The 25,051-nt window shown below is 35.7% G+C and overlaps 1 pseudogene; it reads left to right on the top strand.

The window, feature by feature from the left end:
* The first annotated feature begins 326 nt into the window (after nt 1-326).
* The window catches only part of LOC128046850 (3-beta-hydroxysteroid-Delta(8),Delta(7)-isomerase-like), a 50,278-nt pseudogene continuing 25,553 nt past the window's right edge, over nt 327-25,051 (top strand).

Below are 25,051 nucleotides of genomic sequence, written 5' to 3'. Positions count from 1 at the left end.
TTCTGTAATTGGAATCATAAAATATGTAATATTTTCTGTCTAGCTTTTTTCGTTTAGATTAATACTTTATTGGGTTCACCTAGGTTATTGCACATAGCATTTGATTTCTTTGTATTGTTGAAAAATAATCTATCATATGACCACATTTTCTTATCCATTTAAAAGTGACATCTGGGTTGTTTCAAATTGTCAGTCGTTAGATAAAATGCTGCTGAGAATGTAGCAGCACATTCTTTGTGTGAACATATATTTTCATTTTTCATGGTACATACCTACGAGAAGAACCATTGGGGTATTTGGTAAGTTATTTTTAAATTTTTAAGAAAATGGCTTTAAGACAAAATGGATTACAAAATGATTCTATTATCTTACATTCTCACCAACAAGGTATGAATGTACCATTTTCTCCAAATCTTCATCTGTCTTTATGAATATGCTCATCCTAAGACATGTGACAAGGTAACTTGTTTTAATTTTCATTTCCCTAATTGAGCATTTTTATTCTGTTTGTTATATATATACTTACTTGATGCAATAACTATTCAGACTTTTGCTCATTTTTATTTTTTATTTATTTTTAATTTTTTTTACACTTGGCAGAGATTTTATTTAACTTCTTAATTAATGAGGGAACCAGTAAGATGCTACATTTCTTACAATGGAGGCTTTAACTTACAGGTCTATATACCCCACCTAAGAGAATCTATTCATTTTTGCCACATTCAGAAGTCATTTGCATAGTTATAGACTGGCAACATTTGCACTAGTATTATTTTTTAATTGTTTTTTTTTTCTCTTATCATTGATTTGAAAATGTTCATAGAGAAATGTAAATCTTTTAAAAACTAATGATCTCAAATTTAACAAATTTTCTTTTATATATTGAGCTTGGGGTTTCATTTGCAAGAACTATATCTTGCTTAGCCAGAATTGCTTAGAATTAAAATGATTTTCTTCTAAGTTTTCTTCTAAATTTTATGTAGCTTTTGTAGACATTATGCTATCAACTTTAGTTTAAGTTAAATTTTGTTAGTTTTTGTGTACAGTATCATGAATAGGTCTAAATTAATGTGTGTGTTTTGTTTTGTTTTGTTTTTAAATTTCCTTTGTGATTTCTCATCCAGGTCAGTTCAGTAGCTCAGTCGTGTCCGATCTTTGTGACCTCATGAATCGCAGCATGCCAGGCCTCCCTGTCCATCACCAACTGGCGGAGTCTACTCATACTCATGTTCATCCAAACATCTCATTCTCTGTCATCCCCTTCTCCTGCACTCAATCCCTCCCAGCATCAGAGTCTTTTCCAATAAGTCAACTCTTCACATGAGGTGGCGAAAATATTGGAGTTTCAGCTTTAGCATCAGTGCTTCCAATGAACACCAGGACTGATTTCCTTTAGAATGGACTGGTTGGATCTCCTTGCAGTCCAAGGGACTCCAAAGAGTCTTCTCCAACACAGAGTTCAAAACCATCAATTCTTCGGTGCTCATCTTTCTTCACAGTCCAACTCTCACATCCATACATGACCACTGGAAAAACCATAGCCTTGACTAGACGGACCTTATTCGGTAAAGTAATGTCTCTGCTTTTGAATATGCTGTCTAGGTTGGTCATAACTTTCCTTCCATGGAGTAAGCATCTTTTAATTTCATGGCTACAAGTACCATCTGCAGTGATTTTGGAGCCCCAAAAAATAAAGTCTGACACTGCTTGCACTGTTTCCCCATCTACTTCTCATGAAGTGATGGGATCAGATGCCATGATCTTCATTTTCTGAATGTTGAGCTTTAAGCCAACCTTTTAACTCTCCTTTTTCACTTTCATCAAAAGGCTCTTTAGCTCCTCTTCACTTTCTGCCATAAGGGTGGTCTCATCTGCATATCTGAGGTTATTTATGTCTCCTGGCAATCTTGATTCCAGCTTTTGTATCTTCCAGCCCAGCGTTTCTCATTAGACATAGCATATATTGAGGAATGTGTTGCTTAATTACCAAGTTTTAGGGATTTTATGGATTTCTTGGGCTTCTTTTTTTTTTCTCTATTTCTAATTTATGTGTTCTAAATTAATTAAATTATAATTTGAAAGATACTTTGTGTAATTTCAATATTTAATTAGATTTTTTGGATTTGGGGAAAATTTGCATTCAGAAAGTATATACACTGATGAAAAAAGTCAAAGAAGATACAAATAAATGGGTAGATATACCATGTTCATGGATTGGAAGACACAGTATACAAGATGTTTTACCCAAAGTAGCACAGTTACACAATAATAATCAAATTCCCAGTGAAATTGTTCATAAATACAATTAAATTAATTCTAGAGTTTAAATTAAAAATGAACTGAACTAGAAGAGCTAAAAAAACTTGAAAAATAGAAACAATAAAGTTTCAGAAATTTTACTACATCATTCTAAAATATGCTACAGTGATAGCAACAAAGACAATTAGACATTAGTAAAAACAGACACACAGACTAATAAGATGATAGTGAGTCTATAAACAGGCCTATAGAAATATGGCCAAATTATTTTTGACAAAGTTGAAAGGTGATTCAATGGATAAAGGATAGTATCTTCCATAAAGTGTGTTTCTACTACTGGGTATTCATGTACAGAAAAATAAATCATAAAATAAATTTCATATTTTATATAAAAATTAACCCAGGTTTATTAATAGATTTAAATGTAAAACAAGAATACACAACATGTGAAAGACAATAGGGAGACACATTATGATCTGAAATTAGTCAAATATTTTTCTACACATGTACCAAAAGTTCTATTTGTTAAAAAAATAATAATAAAATAATGAAAATGATGATGATGAATAGTTCTCATCTATTAATAGAAAGAAAAATCTATTCTGATGTGACAGTGATTACAGAATTTATGTATGTGATAAAATTCATGGAACTGTGCACACCAAAAATTGATTGTCTTTATATTACTCTTTTAAATAAACTACTAAATGTTCTTCATATAGTCAGGGAATAATTTTGTTCCATTTGGCATGTCTAACTAGTTCATCTTTACACAGATGGTGTATGCTTTTGAGAGATCACAATAAGACTCTCACATTAGGAGTTTCTAAAACCACCCTTGGGTTTGATGATTTACTAGGAAGACTCAATAAACACAGCAGATAGTCATGCTCTCAGCTATGATTTATCACAAGGATAGAAAGAAAATCTGTAAAGGATGTGGCACATAGGACAAAGCCCAGAAGAATCAGAAGACACAAACATCCAAGTGTCACACAAGATGTGCATACATCCTCCAGCATTGGATTGTGAACACTTCTAGGAAATGTTGTTAAGCAGGAAAGCTCATTAGAGATCCATGGCCCAAGGATTTTATTGGAATTTAATCATGTCTAACATCCCAAATTCCTGAATCCCAGAAAGAATATACATGTTCATTATAAGTAATACTGTTATGCAAACTATTTAGGCACAGTGAGTACTCTTACCAATTCTGGAATTGATAGGAACAGTCCTGAAACCCATATACCTAAACACTAATCAAAAATGATCCTACAGGCCAGAATTTCTAAGGGTAGCAGCCTCACATTTGATACAGCACTCTTTTTTTGTACAACTGCCCACCCCTAGGGAAAAAAAAAAAATTTTGTCTCTTGTATCCCTTGCATCTACAAGATCACAAATGTCACCTTTATTTGAAGAAATTTCTTAGGGAAAGCTTGATTCCTAGTTCCACTCTTTTATCTTAGTTCTTGTTTTGACTTATAATGTAGGAGAATTGTGCATTTTCTGTCCAAATGAATATTTTATCATATTTTATATTTTATTCAGCATTTTAATTTGTTTTCTTTTAATTTGAAGTGTTAGCATGACTTACATGCTAGATTTAAGAACATAAAAATCTATATATCACCCATATTTGTCTGTTTGTTTGTTTTTTAATTAGAGTATAGTTGCTTTACAATGTTGTATCACCCAAAGTCTTATTTTCATGCTTAAAATTATTAGGAAATATCCTTGGGATCAATATTGAACAAAAGGAGAAGTTGAACACAGTCTCTGCAAATATCTCAGCTGATCTGACAGAAGCTCTGGATCTGAACAATCCTCCTGAACCAGGATTGGACAGGCTGCCTGGGGAACATGAGCTGGACTTGGGCAATGGACAGTTTTGCCACGTTCCTGAGTTGAGGGACCAAAGTGAGAGCTGTAGGCTCTCACTCTCAGTAACTGGAAGAATTTCCACTGCCAGGAGCCCAAGGAAATAGGAAGAGGTTCTGAGTAATACAATTTGGCATCCACTGCTCTCTCATGGGAAACAAGCAAATTCAAATTAAGCTTATTTGAAATTATTTTAAATATTTTCCTATATTAATATTGAAAAGTTGCAGTTAAATAGAAGAGATAAATTTGTTTTATACTTTCTTTCAATGTTTTAAATTGCAATTGGGATTAGCCATGGTTTGAATCATTATCTTTATCAATGTTACTTTTTCATAGTTAGCAATTAAGTCATTACTATAACTACAGTTAGCCTATGGGTCGATTAATTTTACAGTTTATTCCAAAATTTGATGCTAAAAATCATCAGTTATTTCAAAAAAATTTGTTGTGTTCTTGAAGTGAAGTGAAGTCGCTCAGTCGTGTCCAACTCTTTGCGATCCCATGGACTGTAGCCTACCAGGCTCCTCTGTCCATGGGATTTTCCAGGCAATAGTACTGGAGTGGATTGCCATTTCCTTCTCCAGGGGATCTTCCCAACCCAGGGATCGAACCCGGGTCTCCCACGTGGTAAACAGACGCTTTACCATCTGAGCCACCAGGGAAGTCCTATTGTGTTCTTAGTACTCCACTATAGCTAATAGGAAATTGATTACACTCATGAAATAAATAGAATGTGAACAAACATAGCACAGAACATCTGAAGTTATTCATCATATGGTGAGTCAATTCTTCTATGCTTCTTCAATTCAGATTGCTGATAAACCTTCCCTTTTTTGGCCTATTGTAACAACGATATTACTTAGCCTTTGCTGGGTGTAAAAGCAATTATAAATTTGTTAGAAAATTAGCCTATTGAAATAACACAACATAAAGCCAGCCAATAAAAACTGGTTTTATGATGGTCATGAAATAATTAATAACTTCAGCGACTATGTGCATTGTTCACTTTAAAAAATATATACAAATATGAACCATTCAAATTCTGGTTCCCTGAGTGATAGGATGCACATGTCTTGAGAAAGAAAACATCATCCCTTTTTCCCTGACTTGCATGTAATTCTAGGCTTACTGAGACCTAGAATTTCCACTTTTATGAACTGCCTTCCAGCTAATTTTGAACATTGTCACTTTATATCACAGAGCACAGAAGTGGAAGGAAAAGCCTTCAGAGCAAAAAGCTGAGTTGGCTTTCTTGACATTGGATAAAAGTTAGCTAATATTTCTTTACCAAAGTCATTTAATTCTGTTCTAGGATTTGGAGATCTTAGTTATTCTGAGGATTGGGACGTAAAAGAAAGTTCTGGTTCATGAAATATCACTTATCCATTTGGACTAAATGCAAGAAATGGTAGGTCCTGGAAGATGGAAGGGAAGGCCTGCAGGTTATCAATGATGAAGAAGATCACAGAATAGGGGGCATCACAGACACATTTTAATCACTTTAGGATTTTTACCTGGGAATAGTTCTGGGGCTGACAATTTTCATATCTAGATTCTAGGGATAAAACACTCAGAAGTGACCTCTCTAGTTAATGTTAGGAGAGAGCACACTTAGCAGCAAAAACTTACTGTCCTCAAGGCAGTTTTCTCTTTCTGCTTACTCTACTTTTGGTTATATTTCCTTAAGTTCAGCTGGTCATGACTTTCCTGTGGTCAGAAAATGAATGCACCAGTATCTGATAATTATATAACAAAGATGCCTATTAAATGAATCAATAGCATCAAACATGTAACTAAGTGAGGAGCAGCCAGAAGCTGTTAACAGTATTGTGTGTTTCTCAGCACTTTTGTTCCATTTTTAAGAAGTTTTTAGATTTCTTTGAGTGTGGATAAATACTTGCTATCTAATTCAAAATTAATATATGAAATAAAAATGTTTATGAGGGCATATATTTTTAAGTTGTTATAGTTAATAAATTCTACTGACCATAATTATTGGAGAGACTAGCCATTATTTTTTAAACATACAATAACATTTACTAATTTTAAATGTGCAAAACAGTGAGTTTTGAAAAATATATATAGCCACATACTATATAGACTATTTCTACCACTCAAACATCTAATTCATACCCCCATTGTTCTTAATCACCTCTCCTAACCTCTCACCTCAGGCAAGCACAGATATACTATGTGTCTAGAGTACTGCCTTTTCTAGAATTTCAAATAAATGGAGTTATGCAATATGAGTGATTTTGACATCTTATGCTAGCCATTCTGCCAGTCACAGGGTGGAGGAAACTTTGGCTTCATTTTAATTTGCAGGAGTCCTTATCTTAAGTGCACAAACCTATTGTAAACCACACATTCTGTTCTCACCACGGAGATTTTTATCTAGACATTTTATAACTTCATATGAAACACAAATATGCAGGACTTGAACTGTTCTTATTAGGGTTGAAAGGTAATTGGATTCCTTACTAAATTATTTCACTAGTCCATTAAATATATATGTGTATGTGTGAATATGTGTGTATATGCATCTGTGTTTGTGTGTGTGTTCAAAATGCCTATCCTCCATATTGGGAGAACAGTGTTACAATTTACTTATTTGGGCTCTCAAAAATAGAGGTTACTTGTATCAGTGAAATGTTCCTCCTGGATCTTTGGTTTCTGACTCCTGAATAGACAATCTGATGTGGGGGGTATTAGCCTCTTCACATTTTTAGCACTTTACGTCATGTTCAACTGTGCTATCAGGGTCTAAAAGTTAAATTTTGTGGATTGGACTGCAAGTCCTACCATGAGATTATTTTCCCCAAATATAACCTGTGTTTAATTGCATAAGCTTCTGGAAAATCTGTTCCGTCCTTCCTTCCTGACTGCCTCCATCCCCTTCCCCTTCTCTTCCTCCCTCACTCCCTTTTCTCTTTCCTTCCTCCCTCCCTCCCTCCCTTCCTTCTTCTTTGCTCTCTCCCTCCCTCCCTCTTTCCTCCAGTTAAACACCATTCCTTTTTTCCTCAACAGATCAGTTTAATAGGAGGACATGTAACGTGTTCTTACTTGACTTGGTTTGAAGCCTGCCTTGACTCCACATTCATTAGTTGAGTGAATGCTGATGTATTATGTACCATCACTATGTCCATGTTTACCTTGAAGATAATGTAAGCATTGGACTATTACGGGGATTGCTAGAGAAGAATAATGCATGGTAAGCAATTAGAATATTGCCTGGCACAGAGTAATACACTATTATTAATTTAAGGACTAAGTGTGAGGTGCCAAATATGTGCTCTAGTGTTGAACAATTGTTGAGGTTTGTACATGAAAAGTAAAACCAATTCATAATCTGGTAGTCTGAAGAAATGTCCATAGTCTCCACTATGCCTTCTACATAGAATCCAGGCTGTTGGAGGCTTAGAGTTTTCCTTTCACATTGACTTTGGGCTTGCCCACATGACTTTTGGGACAAGAGTCAGCATAATGCAGAGACCTTAAAGGTGCTTGTGCATTGGATATTGCTTTCTCTCTCGTCACTTTCAATACCTCTGCTCCCAGCATGATGAGAAGAATTTTGACTAGACTATTGCACTTAGCAACAGATGCTTCAGTTTCTTCCATCATCACTGCTCACTCACTGTCCACCATGAAATATAAGAGAATCTACTGTATAGCCCAGAGAACTCTACTCAATACTCTGTAATGACTGTATGGGAAAAAATCTGAAAAAAGAGTTGATTTATCTATATGTAAAACTGATTCACTTTGCTGTATATCATAAGCTAATATAACATTGAAAATCAGTTATACTTCAATACAGATTTTTTTTTTTAATTAAAAAAAGAAAAAGCCAGCAACAGCCAGCTGATTTCTGACCTGTGAGTGATCCTGGCCAAACCTACATAGCACAGATGACCCATCCTAGCTAAGCTAAGCCCCAATTGCTGACTCACAGAGTTGTGAGCCTCTGCACTTTGAGGTGGGTGGTTATGTAGCAAATGACAACTGACCTTCTTGAGCTATTTGCTTGATTTTTGTTTTATTTTTTTGTGACTTTATGCTTGAGGGAAGTCTATCTCAAGGACTCTTCCTCATACTTGTGATAGAGCCCTGAGGCCCTCTCAACACTAGAAAACTTAATCCAAGCTTCCCACTTGCCATCTCTTTAGGAAGCACTCCTCAGAATGGTGGCAGGATTTTCTCACCTCAAGCTAAATGTCCTTTCATGGCAACTCTAGGATGACGTTTCCCAGTTGTTTCCTTTGGTGTGTGAATGAAGATGCCTTGGGGTATGCAGATTGCAGTATGCTTGCTAACAAAACCATGATGCTTGGGAGATTCCCTGCTTTATCACCAAAATGTCAAATTACTTTGAACACCTAAAATCAAGTTGTTGTTGTTGTTGTTGTTTTAAACAACATAACATAATTATCATGCTTAACTTCTCAAAATTAGCATTAAAGAAATTTCATTTAATGTTATTCCTTACCTTCTCTGTTTTCTTTTCTTCTCTTGTTTCCTTTTTTTTTTTAAGGAGTATGATCTTATATGTGGCAGAGAACAAATGGTAGATTAAACAAATCTCTGACTCCGTGTTATATAATGTAGTGAATCTCCTAATTATATAACAATGTGGAAACTAAAAAGAACAAAGGAAACATTGAAAGATGAAATAAGGGAAAAAGTACATGATCTTCGATAAGAAATGTACTAAAAAAATTCATATAAGTATTTAATTTGCTTCTTGCAATGTCCCAATACTATAGGCATGTTAATGTTATTTTTGAGAAGCACAATGGCACTGTGTAGAGACTTTTAGCACTGTTCATGACCTGTTGATAGAAAGTAGTGGGACCAAATGTTAATGTCCTTGACTTCTCTTTGTTGAAGAAAACTCATTAAAAATACCTCAGAGGAGTGCCAGTTAAGACCAAATACACATCACGTCCTACTGACTGAACCGTATCCTCTCAAAATTCATATGTTGCTACCCTTGTCCATGTGCAGCTGTATCTGGAGACAGTCTTCAGCAGGTAGTTAAGGTTAAAAGAGGCCACAAGTGTGAGAACCCATATTCTAGCCCCATAGAACGGCTGTCTCACCACCCTCGTCCTTCTCTCTGTCTCTCTGCTTACAAGGTGAAGACACTGTGAGAGTGGCCATCTGCATGCTAGGGCAAGAGCTCTCCCCAGACACCAAATCTTCTGGACTTTGATCTTGAACTTCAAGCCTCCAGAACTGCAAGAAAATTAATTTCCACTATTTAAGTCACCCAGTTTATGGTATTTTGTCATAGCAGCCTGAGAAGACTAATATATATGCTTAATAGTTAGGTCTATGTCTTTTTCATGCTAATCTAGGAGGCAAGGGACAAGGATTTCCCCTCTATTTATTTTCCTTTCTTCAAATTTCTCTTGACATGACATTATGAGATTTTCGTAGAGCCAGTGTTACAAATATTGTGGCATGCCCTTGATGACAGGTACTAATAAAAGAGAGAGAGAGTCCCAATTTTTTTTCTGGCAAAATTTTCCATAATTTAGATACTCCACATTTAAGAATTTATTCCAAGAAATTAACAAAGGATGTATGTAAGTGTGTACAGATAGTAATTTGCACTGAAATGTGATTTACACTACTCAAAATTACAACTTAATATTAAGTGATATGAGAATGGGTCAGTAACGAAGATACTCCAATAAATGGAATATCATATAACATGAAAATAGTATTGAGGGAGGAAATTCATTAACAGGAGTCAGTGCCCATAGTGTATTGTCACACTAGAAATGGTGCATGCCATAGTATGTAACAAGCATGCATACATGCATGTCAGTCTACAAATGTACATTTGTACTGTGCTTCTATATAAGTATATATTTTTAATGTCTCTATATTTATCATATATCTGTCTTGTAGAGATGAGATTGTTAATTGATTTTTAACCTTACTCACCTATTTTTAAGGTATCTTGCTATAAAATAATATTTTTGATAGCTAGAAGGAGATATTTAAGAAATAAATGCAAATTTTGTCCTTAATAATACTAAATAATAATTTTTATACCATGTTTTTATTATATATAAGCAAAAATGAATAAGGTGGGTATAATCTAATATTGACAGGGTTAAGCTGAAGTATTCAAACACTGTTGTCAGTATAAACTGTCTTGTGCTTTCCAGAGAGCAATTTTACAATAAGTATCAATATCAATCCAAATATATGTATCTATTATTTCTTGTAATATCAAGCAACAAATTTATAAGGAAATAAATGGTCAAAGGGGGGAAAAAACTGTTCAAAGATTTTTATAACAAATGACTATGAAAACAGTGAGTAATTAAAAACAGCTCAAATTCCCCCACATTGGACAACTAAAAATGAAATAAATGTTGTGTTTCAAAATTCCTCTAGATGAGCAATACTTATATTGAATGTGACAGGCAACAATAGGGTCATGTGGAATGTTTACATACATTAAAATAAAGCCAAGGAGAAGATGGAAAATATAAATAGTTGTAGCTTTGGGCTTATTTTCAGTATGTATGTACATTTCTTAAATATTTCTTAAAAACTATATTTTATAAAGATTTATAAGTACATCAACAGCATTGTAATACATGAGAAAGTGATAATTATCTTTAAACATTCAGGATTAAAGAGTAAGGACATTGTAGTCTACATACAGTGATGGTAAAATTTTCTTCTAATCTGTGATTTTGGAATAAAAACAATTAATCAGTGTTTCCACAACCTTTCTTTGCTTGTGTTTTATAAAATTAGAGGCAGTGAATGAAAACACAAAGCTAAGAATAATGAGAGCCTGGGTGGCAGTGTCTGTATCCTGAATTGTGGCACCAGGAACCCACAAATCACAGACCGAAGCACTCAGGACCTTGGACATTTGCTTTTGTTTATGAACTGTGTAGGGTGCTTATTTTCTGCTTTTCATGATGGCTTCAACCAATCTTTTCACACTGTATTTATGGTGCTGTTCTTTCTTTTTTATTGTTTGTTTTATACTTGGCAGTATCTAAATGTTGTATCTGGAATTTAAATAGGAGAAACCATACTTTAGTTTTATCTAACTAAAAGAGGCCAAGATCACTGCTGGACAGAAGGTGATTTTCCTTTGAAGAATGAGAAGGGAGGTCACCAAGTGGAGGCTGTTATGACTTGGTGCCTTTCACAGCTCATCTCAGCACATCCTCACATCCCAATGGAATGGGATCTATAAAGCTCAGTTTGCACCTGAGAACACAGTAAGGAATGGAGCAGACTTAAGTTTAGGTTGGTCGGCCAACTGCATTGAAAAGCATGTTTAGAAGACAAAAGCCCATGGTTGGTTGGCCAAATGCATTGAAAAGCATGTACAGAAGACAATAGTGCCTATTTGTTCTGAGATCAAATATACAGACAGTGTTGCACAAAGGTGTCAGGTCAAGAACTTTAAAGCCATTGGTGTCATGTATGCTAACATCCTCTGGAGTTCTGTCTAAAGGTGTATGACACACTTGCATTATTTAAGCACCTTTTGAGATAATGATCAGATTTTTAAACTGCAATTGAAAATAGTGCATGCGTGCATGCATGCTCAGTCACTTCAGTCCTGTCTGACTCTTTGTGACCCCATAGACTGTAGCCCACCAAGCTCCTCTGTCCATGGCATTCTCCAGGGAAGAATTCTGAAGTGGGTTGCCATGCCCTCCTCCAGGGTATCTTCCTGACCCAGGGATTGAACCCATGTCTCCCTCATCTCATTGCAGGCAGGTTCCTTACCCACTGAGCTACCTGGGAAGCCTAAAATAGTAGTCAATAAAAGATTTTCGGCTTCATTGGTGGCTCAGTCAGTAAAGAATCAAATATTTCACCTGTAAGAAAGAAAACCACAGCTCTTTAAACAAGTGTTTATTGAGGAGTAATAAATACATTGGCAATAAAATATATATTTATTTCCCCTGAAAGAAGAATATACAATTTTAGTAGTTCTTATAGATTCTTCCAAAAATCTATAATTTATTTAAACTGAAAAACTCATTATTGAAAAATGCTTGTATATACTTTTATACAGAGTAAACATTTATTCAGCCCACACTTTCTTCTCATGTGATTTAAAGCCCCATGTGGAGTTCAACTTCATACTAAGACTGAAAAAAAGGAACTGGATCTGACCTCCCACATGCAAAAAAGAAAAAAAAAAAACTAAAATGTTTAAGTGAATTAAAAAAAATTCGAATCATACAACACATGTTCTCTGACTATAAAGGAATTATACTGGAAGTTGATAAACAGAATTATGTAAGAAATTATCCAAATATTTAAAAGAAATATAAAACAATTACAATAGCCCATGAATATAACAATAAAAGGGAAATTAGAAGCTATTTTAACTGAATATTAATGAAAATACAACATACTAAATATTACAATATGCAGCTACAAGGTACACAAATTAGAAAAAGAGGATAGTTTCAAATTAAAGAGTTTCATTTCTGCCTTAAGAAAGTAAAAATATTAACACCACATAGAGGATCAGAAGGTAAAGCTAATCTATTAGTGACAGAAATCAATTAAGGAGAGAAATACAATAGACAAAGGCTATAAAAGTAAAATTTGGTTATCCATTTTAAATATAGCAATGTGTACATGACCTTCCCAAAGTCCCTGGATAAATAATCTATTGTATGATACATGGAACTCTGCTCAATGTTATGCACCAGCCTGGATGGGAGGAAAGTTTGGAGGAGAATTAATACATGCATATGCATGGCTGAGTCCCTTTGTTGTTTACCTACTTTCCAATACAAAATGTTTTTAGTGTTAAAAAAAGAAAGAAAGAAAGAAAGAAAAAAGACATCCCACTTTTCCATTAAAAAATAATCCAAAAAAAAACCTAAAATTTGTATTTTTGAGAAGATAAACCAAGCTGTTAAAACTTTATCAAACTGGCCAGGAAACCAAAAAAGAAAGCACAATTTACTCCGTGTTAGAAATGTTGTTGTTTAGTCACTAAGTCATGCCCGACTCTTTACAACCCCATGGACTGCCAGGCTCCTCTGTCCATGGGATTTCTAAGGCAAGAACACGAGAGTGGGCTGCCAATTTCTTCAGAAAACTAAGAAAAAAAAACACAATTTACACCGTGTTAGAAATGACACAGGTGATATCACCAGAACATCTATAGCTAATAAAAGGAAAATAACAAAATATTTTGACTATTTTATGCCAATAAATTTGAAATATTAGATGAAATAAGCAAATCTTTGAAATCTTTGAAAGTCATGAACTACTAACACTCACTGTAAAAGATAGTTCTATATTTTCAATTAATGTTTAGTAAAATAGCTCACAGAAAAAAACAAAACAAACAAAACTCCAAGCATGTGTATTTTCACTGGTGATTCTACCAAACATTTCAGGAATGGATACTAGGGGGAAAATTTCTCAGCATTATGAAGCTGACACATTCTGTTATCAAGGCTAGATAACTTACTACAAAATACATATAAAAAAATAAAATTAACCATGTTAAAATGTAAAAAAAAAAAAGAAGAAAGAAATAAAATCAAGCCTAGAGAACATAAATGTATATTCAAAAATATCTTAAGAAAGTTTTTTGTAAATGACTCCAATAATGTTTTAAACATACATTATGGCAAAGTGTGGTTTATTCCAAGACTATATTGTTAATTCACAGTATAAAATAAATAGTTTGTTGTAAATAATAGTTTGCTGTATTGAAAAATTAAAAAGAGCATCTTCTTTCAAAATTAAATGCAATGTTAAATTTATATATCAAAAAAGGGTGGTATTAGCATATATAGAGAAACTAATGGAACAGAAAACATTCCTAAAATAAATGCATATTTATATGTAAAACTGATTTTCAACAAAGGTGCAAAAGTAGCTCAATGGAGAAATGATAAGCTTTTCAACAAATGGTACAGAGGCTCTAGAGGCATTACCAAGAGGCTTCAGGAAATGTTTGGGATGATGAATGTGTTCATTATTTTGAATTTGGTGATGATTTCATGGCTGTACATTCATATCAAAATGTATGAACTCACACACTCTAAATGGGTGCAATTCATTTTATGTCCATCATACTTCAATAAATACATCCTTCTAAAATCTTGTTTATTTTTAATATTACAATAACTTAGCCAAAATACTTTCATTCAAATTATTAATAGCAATTATTCATAATTTCAATTTCATTTAGAATCACATATATTCAAAGAGCCTCTGTGAATGAAACAGAATACAGGAAATAAGCATGAAAATTATTCACTAAATTTACCGAGACAGTTCACATATTTTCAGATGTTCATAGAAGAAGGTGGTAATATTCAAATCATGCAATGTGTATTTCAGTCAAGAAGACACACCTGACTACCTAAGCTAAGTAAAAGCATTTATTGGCTCTGCATGGCTACTCATGAATTACTAGGATACTAATTAAGGTAAAATATAGAGAATAAGTGTCTTGGAAATTGAAGTGTCAGTAAGATTTCTTTGTGAGGAAAAGGCATTGATAACTTTTAAAAAGACAGAGCAAAAATGAAATTTGTGTAGCACAAACTTAATAAATTAAATGATAATTTTACTTCTAAAAATAAATGCATTTTGAGGATATAATCCTTTTAAAAATATGTCTCTTAAGATGTCTATTTAATGAATATATTGTAGATCAGAAACTAAGAAACACACAGGAAAGGATATATGAGGAATCACATTTTATATTTTTATATCTGCTAGTCTGTGATCCACAGTTGAAATTGGAGATAGATATACTTTTGCTCTTAACTATGTGGTTTGTCTCATACATTAGTTGGGATGGGAGTTTTCCCCATTGCTGAGATAAGCAGTAGATCTCTAAAAGGCACCATGAACATTGTATACGAGGATCAATCTTGAAATCTTTTACAATCTTGAAATCATAAGAGCTTGGAAATAAATTTTTGGTCCACTAGTTATACTAACACATATATATGGAATTTAGAAAGATGGCAAGACGCAGCTGTGTATAACGGACTTTTGGACTCAGAGGGAGAGGGAGAGGGTGGGATGATATGGGAGAATGGCATTCTATCATGTATACTATCATGTAAGAATTGAATCGCTAGTCTATGTCTGACGCAGGATACAGCATGCTTGGGGCTGGTGCATGGGGATGACCCACAGAGATGTTATGGGGAGGGAGGTGGGAGGGGGGTTCGTGTTTGGGAACACATGTAAGAATTAAAGATTTTAAAATTAAAAAAATAATAATAATATTAAAAAAAAGAGGTTTTTTAAAAAAATCTCTCTGAGTCTTAGTTTTCTTATTTTAATTTGAGAAATCTATTTTGTTTCAGAAGAAAAAAAAATCAATGTTTATGAGAACAGTACACTAAATTATGGTAGAGACGCTTCATAAAATGACTCTCCTAGTGTCCACATTTGTGTGGACACTTCTTGCCTCTGAGACTGCCCTGTCTCTGTTCCAGCTCTCACATGATAGATGCATGCATAGCATTCTTAGCTACAGAAAGGGTACAACTGATCACAGATGGGCCACTGTTGGTACCTCACCATTGGTACAGTGATTAGGCCATCAGGTGAGAATGTGAGTTGATGAAGATTAATTGGACTATCTCATCAGGTTTCTATAACTGCTGCTGCTGCTAAGTCGCTTCAGTCATGTCCAACTCCATGCGACCCTATAGACGGCAGCCCATCAGGCTCCCCCGTCCCTGGGACTCACCAGGCAAGAACACTGAAGTGGGTTGCCATTTCCTTTTCCAAAGCATGAAAGTGAAAAGTGAAAGTGAAGTCGCTCAGTCGTGTCCGACTCTTAGCGACCCCATGGACTGCAGCCCACCAGGCTGCTCCGTCCATGGGATTTTCCAGGCAAGAGTATGGGAGTGGGGTGCCATTGCTTTCTCCATTCTACAACTGAAACAGAGAAAAACTGTTTTTTCTCTCCCTCTTGCTCAAGTAATATAAGTCTCACTCTGCTAGGGACCTTGTTCTTCAAGACATTAGCCTGATTTGGTCTGTAGTAAGAGAGAATGTTATGGGATTCCCTTGTGGCTCAGATCGTAAAGAGCCTGCCGGAAATGCGGCAGGTGTGAATTCGATCCCTGAGTATGGAAGATCGCCCTGTAGAAGGAATTGGCAACCCACTCCAGTATTCTTGCCTGGAAAATCCTATGGATGAAGGAGCCTGGAGGTTACATACAGTCGATAGGATGGTAAAGAATCTGACGCAACTGAGCAACTACACTTAACACTTACTTAAGAGAGAATGCAGTTGATTTACACAGAGATTCAGAGTAATCTTATTTATCCTGGTGGCATTTGAGTCCATGCCCCTATTTCTATGGAATTCAGAAATCTGTTGTCATCTGAAGAAACTGAACTCCTATATCAGGATAGCAAGTGAGAGACCATCAAATTCTGAGTAAGCCAAGTGCAAAAAGACAATGTTCATAGAATAGTCTGAGATTGAGCGCCAAATGTTACAAACATATTGGTAAGGTTTCTGTGATCCCTAATTAACTTGTCTTCAAATTTTGAGAACCAATAGTGGTCTTTCCAGAAAACCCTATTTTTTTTTTTTTACTTAAATCAGTTTTAGTTTTGTTCAAAAAGTCTTCTGACAAATAGCTGCTGCTTTCAATGCCTTCCAAATAGCTTGCCTATAATAAGTACTAAAACATGATTCTAAGCATCTTTGTTTGTCATGATCAATAGTTTGAATTTTTGGCTAATGTTTTAACTATTCCACAGGTACACAGTGGATACCTTAACCCCAAATCTGTGAGAATATTAAGATTCATGACACTACACATACACTTTAAGAGGGAATGAGAATGTTTACTGTTTATAAGAAGAGAGTTTGTGGGGAGAGAAGGTCAGGCTTCCCAAAATGGATGGAGAAAGGACTGAAAGAGTGTGGAAGGAAACCAGTTTGGGAATTTTATCTTGGTTAGTAGATGGCACTGGGATGAGAATTTTTACATGCCTAGAGGGATGGGGCTGATGTGGTTTGAACTTACCACTGGCAAAAAAGGAAGGGACCTAGACTTTGTAATAAACTTGCTTAGATCTAAGCAAAACAAGTAGTAAGGAAGGATGAGATATAGAAGTTGACATCAAAATTGGAGTCTGTGGGCATGTATCTGCTGCTGTTGCTGCTAAGTTGCTTAAGTCATGCCTGACTTTGTGTGACCCCATAGATGGCAGCTCATCAGGCTCCCCCATCCCTGGGACTCTCCAGGTAAGACCACTGGAGTGGGTTACCATTTCCTTCTCCAATTCATGAAAATGAAAAGTGAAAGTGAAGTCACCCAGTCTTATCTGACTCTTAGCAACCCCATGGACTGTAGCCCACCAGGCTCCTCCATCCATGGGATTTTCCAGGCAAGAGTACTGGAGTGGGGTGGGCATATATCTGAAAAAACCATAATTCAAAACCACACATGAAAATAAACTCAAAATGGATTAAAGATCTAACAGTAAGACCAGAAACTATAAAACTCCTAGAGGAGAACATAGGCAAAACACTCTCCGACATAAATCACAGCAGGATCCTCTAAAAGCTTCTGCACAACAAAGGAAAATATAAGCAAGGTGAAAAGACAGCCTTCTGAATGGGAGAAAATAATAGCAAATGAAACAACTGACAAACAACTAATCTCAAAAATATACAAGCAACTTATGCAACTCAATTCCAGAAAAATAAATGACCCAATCAAAAAATGGGCCAAAGAACTAAATAGACATTTCTCCAAAGAAGACATACGAATGGCTAACAAAGACATGAAAAGATACTCAACATCACTCATTATTAGAGAAATGCAAATCAAAACCACAATGAGGTACCACTTCACACCAGTCAGAATGTCTGTGATCCAAAAATCTGCAAGCAATAAATGCTGGAGAATGTGTGGAGAAAAGGGAACCCTCCTACACTGTTGGTGGGAATGCAAACTAGTACAACCACTATGGAAAACAGTGTGGAGATTCCTTAAAAAATTGCAAATAGAACTCCCTTATGACCCAGCATTCCCACTGCTGGGCATACACACTGAGGAAACCAGAATTGAAAGAGACACATGTACCCCAATGTTCATTGCAGCACTGTTTATAATAGCCAGGACATGGAAATAACCTAGATGTCCATCAGCAGATGAATGGATAAGAAAGCTGTGGTACATATACACAATGGAGTATTACTCAGCTGTTAAAAAGAATACATTTGAATCAGTTCTGATGAGATGGATGAAACTGGAGCCGATTATACAGAGTGAAGTAAGCCAGAAAGAAAAAGACCAATACAGTATACTAACACATATATATGGAATTTAGAAAGATGGCAATGATGACCCTGTATGCGAGACAGCAAAAAAGACGCAAATGTGTATAGCAGACTTTTGGACTCAGAGGGAGAGGGAGAGGGTGGGATGATTTGGAAGAATGGCATTGAAACATGTATACTATCATGTAAGAATCGAATCACCAGTCTATGTCCAATGCAGGATACAGCATGCTTGGGGCTGGTGCACGGGGATGACCCAGAGGGATGTTGTGGGGAGGGAGGTGGGAGGGGGGTTCATGTTTGGGATCACATGTACACCCGTGGTGGATTCATGTCAATGCATGGCAAAACCAATACAGTATTGTAAAGTAAAATAAAGTAAAAATAAAAATTAAAAAAAATATATATCAAAAAAAAAGAAAAGAAATACGAGCCTCCATGTTCATTACAGCATTATTTAGCATAGTCAAGACATGGAAGTAACCTAATGTCCATGGGGAGATTAGTGAGGTATATATACATATGCAACAGAATACTACTCAGCCATAAAAAGAATGAAGTGATTCCTTTTGCAGCAACATGGATGGAATAGAGATTATCATACTAAGTGAAGTAAGGCAGACAGAGAAAGACATATCAGGATATCACTTACATGTGGAATCTGTAGAAAAGATATAAATGAACTTATTTACAAAACACAAAAGACTCACAGACATAGAAAACAAACTAATACTTACCAAAGGGGAAAGGTAGAGGGAGATAAATTAGGCGTTTGGAATTAACAGATATACATTAATATATACAAAATTAATAATCAGCAAGGACCTACTATATAGCGCACAGAACTATACCCAATATTCTGTAATGACCTACATGAGAAAAGAAACCCCCCCAAAAAATAAAAAAAAAGATGTGTGTATATGTACAACTAAGCCACTTTGTTGCACACCTGAAAGTACAAATATACTATACTCTAATATGGGATTTCCCTGGTGGCTGAGATGGTAGAGAATCTGCCTGCTGCAGAAAGCCAGGTTCAATACTGAGTCAGGAAGATTCCCTGGGAAAGTGAATGGCAACTCACTCCAGTATTGTTGCCTAGAGAATTCCATGGACAAAGGAGATTGGTGGGCTACAGTCCATGGAATCCCAGAGTCAGACATGACTGGGAGACTAACACATTCACATACTCCAATATAAAATATATTTTTTTAACGGAGTGTGAGCTCTTTGTACAATAAATCATTTCCCTTAGTGATGATGTCTGATGTGGGTAGTGTCTACCTTAAGTCAGATCATAGGTAGATTGGGACCTGACTAAATAGTGACCTGTACTAAGTTGTCCAAATGAAGATATATTGTTTTTAGCCATAAGAATCAGTTCAGATCAGTTCAGTTCAATTCAGTTCAGTTGCTCAGTCATGTCCGACTCTTTGCGACCCCATGAATCGCAGCACGCCAGGCCTTCCTGTCCATCACCAACACCCGGAGATCATGCAAACTTGTGTGCATCGAGTTGGTGATGACATACAGCCATCTCATCCATTGTCGTCCCCTTCTTCTGCCCCTAGTCCCTCCCAGCTTCAGGGTCTTTTCCAATGAATCAACTCTTCCCATGAGGTGGCCAAAGTATTAGAGTTTCAGTCTCAGCATCAGTCCTTACAATGAACACCCAGGGCTGATCTTCAGAATGGACTGGTTGGATCTCCTTGAAGTCCAAGGGACTCTCAAGAGTCTTCTCCAATACCACAGTTCAAAAGCATCAATTCTTTGGCACTCAGCTTTCTTCACAGTCCAACTCTCACATCCATACATGACCACTGGAAAAACCATATCCTTGACTAGACGGATCATTGTTGGCAAACTAATATCTCTGTTTTTTAATATGCTATCTAGGTTGGTCATAACTTTCCTTCCAAGGAGTAAGCATCTTTTAATTTCATGGCTGCAATCATCATCTGCAGTGATTTTGGAGCCCAAAAATATAAAGTCTGACACTGTTTCCACTGTTTCCCCATCTAGTCCCATGAAGTGATGGGGCTGGATGCCATGATCTTTGTTTTCTGAATGTTGAGCTTTAAGCCAACTTTTTCACTCTCTTCTTTCACTTTCATCAAGAAGCTTTTTAGTTCCTCTTCACTTTCTGCTATAAGGTTGGTGTCATTTGCATATCTGGGGTTATTGATATTTCTCCCGGCAATCTTGATTCCAGCTTGTGCTTCCTCCAGCCCAGCGTTTCTCATGATATACTCTGCATATAAATTAAATAAGCAGAGTAGCAATATACAGCCTTGATGTACTCCTTTTCCTATCTGGAACCAGTCTGTTGTTCCATGTCCAATTCTAACTGTTGCTTCCTGACCCACATATACGTTTCTAAAGAGGCAGGCCAGGTGGTCTGGTATTCCCATGTCTTTGAGCATTTTCCACAATTTATTGTGATCCACAGAGTCAAAGACTTTGGCATAGTCAATAAAGCAGAAATAGGTGTTTTTCTGGAACTTTCTTGCTTTTACAATAGGATGTTGGTAATTTGATCTCTGGTTCCTCTGCCTTTCCTAAAACCAGCTTGAACATCTGGAATTTCACAGTTCATGTATTGCTGAAGCCTGGCTTGGAGAATTTTGGGCATTACTTTACTAGCATGTGAGATGAGTGCAATTGTGCATTAGTTTGAGCATTCTTTAGCAGAAGCCATAAGAATATGTCTACTCAATTATCAATCAGTTTGGAAGAAAACTATTAAGCTAATGTTCTCAGTTTCAAAAGCTTTCATAGAAACAAGGATTTTTAAGGCACATTCAGTGTGCTCAATTCCCTTCAAAATGTACTTATTAGCACTTGATCAAGGTTGAAAATTGCTGATAAAGTTTCAAAGCCATTAATTTGGGCATTAATTGCTATGTCAGCAGGTCTTGAGAACAGTCAACCTGGAAATTAAGCTACCTCAGTCTTAATGCATGACTCTCAGTATCTAATCTTATTTTATATTTATATATATTTTTAAATGTATAATATATAGATAAGTTGATTCAGTAGAGTGATTGAGAAATGAGGATCACAAAAAAATATTCAGATGTATCTGGGCATTATGAAGAATGTCAAGAGACCTTGTTCATAAAAGAAAAGATGGGAGTTTCCTCTTGGGGTATAACATCTGTGGTGAAATATTGTAGATAATCAAAAATACACCATTATGACAGGACAGTGGTTTGGCTTAGGATAAAGCTAATGATGCTAGTAAATGAAGATTAGGGGAATATTAGAGTGCTTTAATAAAGGAGAGAAAAGATATGGGTGAAAACAATAAGACTTTTTCAAATAAAAAAATGAAACTAAAATTGCAAATATTTGAATTACATAAATATACAAAAATGAAATTAAAACAAGAATTTATGTTTGAGAATTATGGAAAGTGAGCTGGACTGTTAAAAACCCAATAGAAAGCCCAATAAAACCAAACAAATTCCTTAAGCACTTGTGATTAGTAGATGTATATCTTCTACTTGAATTAATTTTCATTTACATGACAGTTTTTCCAGTGCTAGGCAACTGGGTAGAAAAATATGAAGAAATGGAAATACTTATATGGCAATAAGTAGAGGATTCTATATGGCATCTATAGAAAATACACCAGAAGTAGCTGGAATTATTATACCCCTGCTACATTTTGGAAAGGGCTTGGTAAACTAAGCCATGGTGGTGATAGGTGGGTGTGGGGCACTGTCTGGTTGCAAATTCAGAAGCCCTAAGTTAAGTCTCAGATATGATGAGGGGACACTCAAACAAGAAGGAGAAATCTTGAAATGTTAAAACCTGTGGCCAGAGAGGGGACTCTGGAATGTGATATAATGGGGATAGAGATGCTCCTGCTACTGAGGACACTGAGCTACAGAGAGGAGGGAGGAGCCTATAGAGTCTCTGAAGATGAAAAATCTATTTATTCACAGGATAAACATTGAGTCCTGGCACTGTGTTACTGAAAGAGCCACATGTACAACATAGATCTTGAAATTCTGTATGGTTCAACCAAATGAATTTTATATAAAAATCTAGAAATGCATTTTCACTAGAATTTTCTCATACTTACAGGTCAGGATAGTCATTATCACCAGTCATTATCACCATAGTTAGAGATGAGGCAATGAAGACTTAAAAGTATTCAATCAAATATCTCTAAACAATCAGCTGGTTCAGTATCAAACCCTGTAGGAGTCAAAACTAGCTCCATGTGTTCATGCGTGTTAAGTCTCTTCAGTCCTGTTCAGATCTTTGTGACCCTGTGGACTATAGCCCAACAGTCTCCTCTGTTGAAGGGATTTTCCAGGCAAGGATATTGGAGTAGGCTGCCATGCCCTTCTTCAGAAAAACTGGCTACACTTGGCAGCAAATCGCTCTTCCTATTACTGCTTTGTTGAAAAGAACACTTCTCCAAATGGGAAACAGAGGGTCCATTAGATGCTGATATCAAGCCTCCTGGATGCACATTTTGAGAAGATAAAATTAGAATGAAAAATTAGTATCTGAGCATAAAAATTTCAAGGTCAAACAATATGGGAAATAATGAGAGATATATGTCCTTAGTGTCTTTCAGAATGCCAGGTCTTTGAAAACAATGAAGAGTATCAAAGTATCTCTTAGATAAAATTAAATTTCTAAAGAAGTAAGAAAAAGGAAGTATTGTGAAAGAAGGTTCTCTAGTACTTGACATTCAAGAAGTGGATGCAAATTCTTAACTGTTTCTTTTCAACAATCATGTATAGACAACATATATGTTATAATGCCAAAAATGGGTAAGATGATTCCAAGGCTCTGGGGATAAAGTGGTCAGGTTTTGGGGTGTGGGGCATAAAAACTGAATTTGCTCCTGAGGAAATCCCACTGCTTTAATCTATGAACATCCCTCCTCATTATGCAAATATATAATTCATAGACTCCCAGAGTTTGCAAACATACTGCTCATACCTGTTTAAAAATTTTGCAGTTGAAAGCCATTTGTCCATATCCTGAGAGTCAGAGTTTGTGGCCACTATTCTTATTAATGTGAGGGATTTTCAAAGACCAGAGGTGGATTCAGGATTATTTTCCCTCCTTAGAGAGACTATGTTTCCTGCCAAAGAACACACAGAAAGAAGACAATTTGCTTGACAAAGAGGTTCATTTGATTAAGAGAACTTTCTGTGCTAATAATTATGAACTCATTTCTACTCCTGTGTATAATATTTTATTCAACGAGCTGAGAACTTTGTGTTAAGTGATCACAGTTCTGAAGAAATTTAATTAAATATGCCTAAAACATGTGGCAAATAAGCAAATGGTCTATATGTGTCTCTCTAAATATTTGTATTATATTTTTAAATTGAGGTATATTTGCTTTACAATGTTGTGTTGTGTTCATTTTTTTTCTGTACAATGAAGTGAATCAGCCATATATATACTCTCTCTCTTGAGCCTCTCTCCCACACCCTATCACACCCATCTAGGTCATCATAAAACACCAAGCTGAGCTCCCTGTGCTACACAGCAGCGTCCCACTAGCTATCCATTTTACACATGGTGGTGCATATGGGTTAATCCTAATCTCCCAGTTCATTCAATCCCCCTCCCTCACATGTGTACCAGTATGTTCTCTCCATCTGCATCTCTATGTCTGCCCTGCAAATAAGTTCTCTCTATCATTTTTCTAGATTCACATATGTGCATTGATACATGATATTTGCTTTTCTCTTTCTGACTTACTTTACTCTGTATGACAGTCTCTTAGGCCCATACACAACCCTACAAATGACTCAACTTTGTTCCTTTTTATGATTGAGAAATATTCTATTATATATATGTACCACAACTTTATTCATCCTTTTGTTGAAGGACATTTGGATTGATTTCATGTCCTGGCTGTTGTAGATAGTGCTGCAATGAACACTGTCATGTATACATCTTTTTGAATTATGGTTTGCTCAGAATATATGCCCAGTAGTAGAATTTCTGGGTCAAATAGTAGCACTATCTTAAGTTGTTTTTTTTTTTTTTTTTTTTTTTCCCTTCATTTTTACTGTTCTATACATCTGTGTCTCTTTTGCTGTCTCGCATACAGGTTTATCGTTACCATCTCTCTAAATTCCATATATATGCATTAGTATACTGTATTGGTGTTTTTCTTTCTATTTCTTTCTATTTTTAGTTCTTATTGCTATGCAACTTGATATTATAAACTTAGAGGCTACAACAACCATATTTGTCACCTCTCAGTTTCTGTGTCAGGTGTTCAGGCACATCTTTACTGGTCCCCTAAGACATTGGCTCACTAACTGCTGATGGGGCCACAATCTTACCTGAGACTCAAAGTTCATTCTAAACTCACATGGATGTTAGCAGGATTAATTTACTTCTGGTCTAGAGAATATGGTGGCTTCTTCTAGGCCAGCAGGTACAGTCTTTGCTGCTTGGATTTCAGGAGCTTAGTGAAAGACTAAACTTTCATTTAAAACGCTCGTTTGATTAGGTAAGATCCACCCAATGAAATCTCCCTGTGATCAACCATTATCAGTTGGTTACATATCTCACATCTGCAAAGACCTATCACATTTACTGTAAAATATAACA

Source organism: Budorcas taxicolor, chromosome 4, assembly GCF_023091745.1.
Source record: "Budorcas taxicolor isolate Tak-1 chromosome 4, Takin1.1, whole genome shotgun sequence".
In the NCBI taxonomy this organism is placed as follows: Eukaryota; Metazoa; Chordata; class Mammalia; order Artiodactyla; family Bovidae; genus Budorcas; species Budorcas taxicolor.
The sequence above is the reverse complement of the archived record's forward strand: the minus strand, read 5'-3'. Positions and strand labels throughout refer to the sequence as shown.